We start from the raw sequence: 6,796 nt of genomic DNA on the forward strand, positions 1-6,796 counted from the left end.
AATCCAAGTTAATTGGATTGTAATTTCTTTCCAACTCCTGCTGGCTTTTCCTCGTTGCATTCCTCACTTTTAGTCTCATATTATAGTGAACAAAAATAAGTGCATATAACTTTTTATACCTTAGTATGTTTCTTGACTTTGTATGTATAAGGGAAAAAGTGCTCCAATTTCTCTCACAATTTGATGCTGAAGTTGTTTGACTCAATACCTTAATTGCAATTTTTCTAAGTTCAAGAGCACTTTCACCATAAGTAATCCACCACTCAACTACATTATAGACATAGTTCAATAAATACAATAATTACTTTAATATTGGCTCAAAGCCTCAAAGTCAAAATTAATATAACATTGTTTAAAAATTATAGATGTTATTAGTTTTACCTGGATCACTGATCATAACGGCTCTTTGCTTCAAAACCGTACCAAAGCTCCCCAATTTATCTCAAAACATTAGTGCCTAGTATAGTAGATAGTAGATACACCCAAAATAACATTAATAAGCATGATAAAATCAAATGGATTATACTCCATTTCTAATTCTAACTAATTTTGAGAACTAAATTCGCTTAGTTATACACTTACTTGGTTCAATGCACGAGCTTGATTCACTAAATCGCTCTCTAACCTTTGAATAGCCTTCTTCAGTCCCAACATGATTTCCTCAACATTTCCAATATCGTATGGACCCATATTGGTATTGAGGATTAAGAAAGTACCTTCTAGAATCAAATATACATATTAGCTATTAAAATGATTTAAATTTTTTTTATGTAGTGAATATACCTAATTAAGGCATCAACTTACTAGCTGCATGTAAATCATGATGTGGTTGAATATTCCAACGATGATCAATGATTTTCCAATACTCTATATAGCTTCTGGCATTAGCTTTGATTTCTAACTTTGCTCTTTCAATTGCCTCAAATACAAAACCCATAGTTGGCTTTTTATCACCATTCAATAATTTCAGAACTTTAAGTAAAGGCTCTTGAATTTTTCTTATTTCTTGGGCTTTCTCCCAAAAATTTCTTCCCACATTACCTAAGCCAAGAACAATTTTCCTTGCTTCATAAGGAGGTCCACTAGTAGCCTGACCAAACCTGCTTGCTATCCATTGCTCTGATTCAAACATATTGCTCAACCCTATCCTACATCGGTTAATAGACTCCAAAGCAATGAAATTTGTAGCAAATTGTGTAATGCCAGGGTGAATAATATCTCTATTGTTTGTAAATTTCTTCACATAATTTACAACCCAATTATGATTGTAAATAAATTGAGTGACAACTTTGGCTTGTTCAATAACTTTCTTGATGCTTTTTCTCTTCCCAAAATCTTCTAAAATTAGGTCAATGCAATGAGCTGCACAAGCTGTCCAATACAAGTTAGGAAAATTTTCCATTAATTTCTTTCCACCAGCTTTGATGGCAGCCTCATTATCTGTCACCACTTGAATAACCTTTTTCTGGGCTGATTTTTTCAACTACTTCTTTCATAATTTTAAAATAATACTCTACATCTTTACATTCCACATTTGATGCATCAATAGACTTATGGAACACTGTGCCATGATTTGAATACACAAGAAAATTAATTATGCTCATTCGAGTTGGTCTGCTCCAACCATCACACATGATGGTAACTTCACTTTCTTTCCATTTCCTCTCAAATGAAGCAATAAATTTTTTCATTTTTTGTATTCATTTTTCCAAAATACCTCGGAAATCTCATAGGCACTTAGGGGTGATATATTTGACCTAACTTCAGCAGCTATCCTCAAAAGTGGTCGAGTCCAAGGTGACTCCACAATATTGAAAGGCAATATGTTATGGACTATAAAATTTCCAAAAGCTTTAAGCAAATTTTCCTTTTGTATCTTTAACCATTTAGTATTTAATTTTGGCTGCTTTGATTGATCTCTACTCTTCTCTAACTCAATTTCAGTAGCAGCCAATCATTCAACTGGTGTTGATGTATGTCTTGTGGCTTCTCTACCCCTTTCACGAATAATGGCTGATCGACCTAATCCTTGCGGTTGACAACTACTACTACTACCTTCATAACGGCCACCAGCTCTCCTTCGAAATTCGTCTTCATCAAATTGTCTCATACTTTCTCGTCTTGCCATTTCTAATTCTATATGCTCCTCGTCATCATCATCATCATTCACCTGGTTCATATTCATTATTTCTTCTTCTAATTCTCTCTCTCTTTTCTTTATCCCTTTTAGCAATTTCAAAATCCTTCAACATAGCATGCATGTCTTTCCTTACTTCTGATGACACTTCCTTACAACCAGCAACTTGGCCAGGTATATTAGCCAAGTGTAACTTCAATCTAGTTATTCCTCCCGTTATTTTTTTATCACAAAAATTGCAAATCATTTCTCCTTTTTTTCCTATCGGAGTAACAAACCTCCATCCAATGTTATCGCTTGGTTTGCCAGTACCGCTACTTCCTCGAGACATTTTAACTGTTGAGAAAATTATATCAACAACTAAATTTAAACAAGTATTCAATTTAAATGTAAACCTTAAAGTTTAAACTTACAATTAAATTTATGAAAAGTAATGTAAACTTTTACAATATCTACACTTATACTAAGTTTTCGCAAATAGTAAATATCAAGAAAATTAAAATTTTATATGATGTTATTTTGTAATTAACAATTATTTTAATAAAATTAATTCTAAAATTTTTTTCAAGAAGTAACAAACAACAATTCTAAACATATTTTTTAAAAAAATATATCAACATTAAAACAAATACACATAAACCTATAGATCGAGCAAACTAATGCTTCAAACTATAAATTTAATAACAAATCTAACATCAAAAATAATTTTGGAAAAATCAAATAAGTAACTAAAACTAAATTTAAACAAGTATTTAATTTAAATTTAAACTTTAAAGTTTTAACTTACAATTAAATTTATGAAAGTAATGTAAACTTTTTCAACATCTACACTTATACTTCATTTTAGCAAATAGGAAATTTCTAAAAAATTAAAATTGCATTTGATGTTATTTTGTAATTAATAATTATTTTAATAAAATTAATTCTAAAAATGTTTCAAGAAGCAACAAATAACAATTATATACTTGTTTTTTGGAAAAATAAATCAACATTAGAAAAAATACACATAAACTATAAGTTTAATAATAAAACTAACATTAACAACAATTTTCAATAATAAATATGCAAAAAAAAATCAGTAAATAATTGACATAAATACCAAAAAAAATAAAGAACACTCTCATTTTTAAGACATTGCAACTTGCAAGGCTGTAGAACTTATAGTAGAGTAGAGAATAGAGAATGTTAAGGCCTTTTGTTTGCAAGAACAAATTTAGAACACTTAATAGATGGCTGCTTACTGCTGTCTTTTATTTCCAAATAAGCGAAAATGAGTTATGAAGTTGGAGACTAGAGAATGGAGCATTATTTGAAAGTAAAAAAGTGAGTTTGGACTGAATTATTCTCTGCTATTTTGGACTGAAATTAAGTGATTTTTGGACTATTCTGGACTGATAAAATCATGTGATTTCTGTCTCCCACTAGCCCACAAATTTTGCCACATTGGTAATGGTCGTTACCTTTATTTAATGGCCGTTATCGTTATTTAAAGGCCATTATTGTTATTTAATAATGGTAACAACAGTTATTTTACAAATCAAAATAGGCCTATACATAACGGCCTGATGGGTAACGGCCTCCTTTAAAACCTATAAATAATGGTCGTTACATTATGTAATGGCCGCTATTTGATTCCACGTTGTTACCTCTTTAGTAATAATGATTTCCCCTCACAAGTTTATTTAGGTAGAAAAAAAATAAAAATAATTATAGTAAACATTACAAATCTCAAACCTCATTTTTCCATGGCGACTGAAGACGATAACATCAGCTCCAAGTCTCATAGTGCTAGCCTTGAAGCTATTTCCATCTAAAAGGTTACAAGCCAATCAAATAATAGATGAGGGAAAAATTGTAAGGGTAGAAAGAAAATAATATAGTCCATGAATTGTCCAATAGCACATTTCATTTTCTTAGAAAATCCAAAGCTCAAACAACACCTTATCTCTTCATGATCCATTCCACCGCTGATGCATACATTTTGCATAGTTATTTAGGTCTAATTTCATAGCTATTTTATTCTATTATTAGTTATTTTTAGCTAATTTCATTAGTTAATTAGTTAGTTTTCCATAATTGTCGATTTTGGATTAATTTGTATCTTTTACTTTGTTTTGTAGGAAAAATGGTGTTTTTGAAGGACTAAAGAGAAATTTTGCCATTGAGGAGTGACTTCTACAGCCAAATATGTCAAAAACAAGTTTTCAAGCTGAAATATGCATTGACCAAATTGTGCATAACTTGCCGCATAAGCTATGCAGATCTGCATAAGGAGAAAAATCACTGTTCCAATACCTGCCGAAATGTGCATAAGGAGACTGCATAGCTTATGCACATTCTCGCCTCCCTTATGCACCTTCACGGAATTGTGCATAGCCTATGCACCAAGTCATGCAGTTTCGCATAAGTGAACCAGAATCAGAAAATCGCATAAGGGATCGCATAACTTATGCGATCCACTTATGCAGTCCCATAAAGAGTTCATTAATGAGCTGGCAGAAGATTCCCTCAGATAATTCCTCCTAGAACATACCATTTTAGGGCTCCATGTCAGAAAAATGCTATAAATAGTCTCATTTTCCCATTTTAGAAAGAGTGACAAGGAGCAGAAAAGGAAAGGAGAAGGGAGGCAGAATTTGAGGAGTCACTTTCACCTTCCACACCATTTTCAACCAAGATTTGCAGATTTCTTTCTTCCCTTATATTTTTCTACATTTCTAGTGTTTAATTTCTTATTCCTTAGCTTAGATTAAAGCTTTATTTCCATTTAAACTCAATATATCTTGAAAGCATTATGGATAGTGAGTAGTTTACCTTTGATTCTGGAGTAAGGGTTGTAATATTTGAGATATTTTGTGGATTTTGATTGGGTAATCCATATTTTGTGGTCTTAATGAGTTTTATTCATTTCTTGTGTGCTTAATGACATGCTTAGTGTAGGATCCCATTAAGTGATGTTCTTAATCCATGGTTGAAGCACCGAAAGGAGAAGGCCTTGTGATAGATAATCAAGAAATTGGACTTAATTAACTTAGACCTAGAAATAGGCTAAGGATTAAGAGGATTCACAGATTAATTAAAGAACTTAATGGGTCTTAATTAATTCTAACTCCACGAAAGTAGGATTAGTTTGATTAAGGCACTCTTTGTCTCACTCGAAAGGGAATTCAAAGGATTTAAGAATTAATCTCCTTAAAACCCATAAGTTTCATAAGATTGGATAACCAATTTAAAATCCCAAAATAGCTCGAATATGAAATCCGAACTCCGAAATCGCCTTTTACCATTGTTAATTTCTAATCGAATTTAATTACTTGCCATTTTGAATATTGCCATATTTGAACTTGCTTATTTCAATTTGATGCAATTTTAGTTTAATTAATACATTGTTGAATAGATTATTAATTTTGCATACATAGATTTCACATTCTCAATACCCATTAATTCATTACTTTAATTTCAAAAATATTTCAATTTACTCAACTTTTTATATCAAAAATTCAATCATTAACACAACTCCTCGTGGGAACGATATCTTTTCTATACTACTTGTACGACCCGTGCACTTGCGGTAGGGACGCATCAAGTTTTTGGCGCCGTTCTTGAGTTGTTTGTTTAAGATTGAATTCTTGATTATTTTAGTTGTTTATAGTTTTATTTTTGTTATCTTTTCATTTTGTGTTTGTTTGTTCTTTTTCAGGTACTTTTAATCTTTTATGAGAAGAGCTAGAAGCGCAAGTGACACATCCTTATTATTTAATCCTGAAATTGAGAAATTTTATAAGGCCAACAAGAAAGAAACCAGAAAAAGAAAAGAAGCCTTGAGAGAAACTGAATTAGAAGAAGTCATGGCTGATGAACGAATGAGAATTGGTGTTAATGCTGGAAATGATCAAAACAATGAAAATGCAGCCCAAGGTGAAGAAGTTGTTAATGCTAATGTGCCTAGGGGAAGTATGATGGATCATGCTTTTCCTCGTTTTGATGACTTGAGAGAGAGCATAGTAAGACCAAGAATTGATGCAAATAGTTACAAGATGGATTTTGGAGTTCTTCAAATGATTCAGAATTCTCAATTCGGAGGACATCCTTCTGAAAATCCACACACATATCTGAAGAAATTTGCTATGATCTGTGACATGCAAAAACAACCTGGAGTGTCTGATGATGCAGCAAGATTGAAGTTATTCCCATTCTCTTTGAAAGATAGAGCATTGGATTGGCTTGATTCTTTACCTCACAACTCCATTACAAATTGGGAGCAACTCACTGATGCATTTCTTGCACAATATTTTCCACCTGGAAAAACTCAAGAACTGAGGAATCAAATGACAGCTTTCAGACCAAGAGAGGATGAAACTCTTTATGAATCATGGATGAGATGGAAGGAATTAGAGAGACTATGCCCACATCATGCCATTCCAAAATGGATGATAAATCAGAATTTTTACACAAATGTCACTCCTGCAATCAGAGGGATTATTAATGCTCAAACAGGAGGAGAATTTATTATGAAGCATGAAGATGAAGCTTATGAGCTATTGGAGAAAATTGCAAAGAATACTCATCTTTGGAGTAGTCCAAGAGGACCAGCTCCAACTCAAAAAAGGCAAGCTGCTGGGATGTATGATCTTGATCCATTCAATATGATTAATGCAA

General features: G+C 32.1%; 1 non-coding gene across 1 annotated transcript; it reads right to left on the bottom strand.

Moving 5' to 3' along the window:
- Positions 1-6,450: 6,450 nt before the first annotated feature.
- On the bottom strand, positions 6,451-6,557 carry LOC131176124 (small nucleolar RNA R71). Its single transcript, XR_009146252.1, has one exon. It is a non-coding gene; the product is annotated as a small nucleolar RNA R71 (small nucleolar RNA).
- Between the last annotated feature and the right edge of the window lie 239 nt (positions 6,558-6,796).

Source organism: Hevea brasiliensis, chromosome 18 (assembly GCF_030052815.1).
Source record: "Hevea brasiliensis isolate MT/VB/25A 57/8 chromosome 18, ASM3005281v1, whole genome shotgun sequence".
In the NCBI taxonomy this organism is placed as follows: domain Eukaryota; kingdom Viridiplantae; phylum Streptophyta; class Magnoliopsida; order Malpighiales; family Euphorbiaceae; genus Hevea; species Hevea brasiliensis.